This window comes from Brassica oleracea, chromosome C4, assembly GCF_000695525.1.
Source record: "Brassica oleracea var. oleracea cultivar TO1000 chromosome C4, BOL, whole genome shotgun sequence".
Lineage (NCBI taxonomy): Eukaryota > Viridiplantae > Streptophyta > Magnoliopsida > Brassicales > Brassicaceae > Brassica > Brassica oleracea.
The window spans coordinates 18,855,653-18,856,654 of record NC_027751.1 but is presented as its reverse complement, the minus strand read 5'-3'; positions in this window follow the sequence as shown (position 1 = coordinate 18,856,654).

The following is a 1,002-nucleotide window of genomic DNA, read 5'->3' as shown; positions in this document are numbered from 1 at the left end:
GTGGAGGGTAGAAAGGACGTGGCCATGGCCACTATTATACATTTGTCCGTAGGAACCACTATAGCAAAGGCCGTGGGTATCAACCTAATTTGATACCATGGTCGAGGCAGATACCGTGGTATATCCTTTAAACCACAAAGCTCGACCAAATCAGTGTGCCATAGATGTGGAATGGGGAACCATTGGGCTAAGATATGTAGGACTCCCAACATCTTTGTGACCTCTATCAAGAGAGTATGAAAGGGAAGAATCCTGAAACCCACTTGATATATAAAGATGATAAAGATGATTTTGATCATGAAAGAGATGATCCTACGGAATATGAAATTTCTAATTGCCTAAAAGAATAATGTTGATTTCGACTTCTGTGTTTGTTTTGCTTTTATACTTGCTTTGTTTTATCACTTTGAATTTATTTTATTGCTTTGTTTGCTCCGAACTTAATAAAAGGAATGAATGATTTTTTCAAATATATAAGTTTATAAGAAATATAGTTGCGGGTATAGCCATTCTCATGATAAGCTACGACCAGACTAAAGAAATTTAATGATTTATATTCACTCATAGATGCCTATTGAGTTTAAAAGATATAAGAGTGGTTTCCATATTGAAACAATGGGCAAAGGAAATAAAAAATTCATTTTCTTTTAGATATATAAAATTCGCCCAAGACCATAGAAAAATGGTCGAAACTATACTTGCATTCTCTACTGGTCTTTACTATGCCAAGATCAGGATGATAGAGGCTAAATACCTGCGAAAAATATTCACTTTATGGTATAACCGGATTGGCCATCCTGGTTCAAACATGATTCGAAATTGATATAAAAAATGAGCACACATTGAAAGAAAGAAAGAGTTATCCCAAAGAATCTCACGTATGTAGCATGTACACAAGGGAAACTCATTGATAGGTCATCACCAGTCAAAGAGACTAAGTAAATAATAAACTGGTGAATACATGTCTCAAGCATATAAATGATTATGGTATGTCCATGGGGG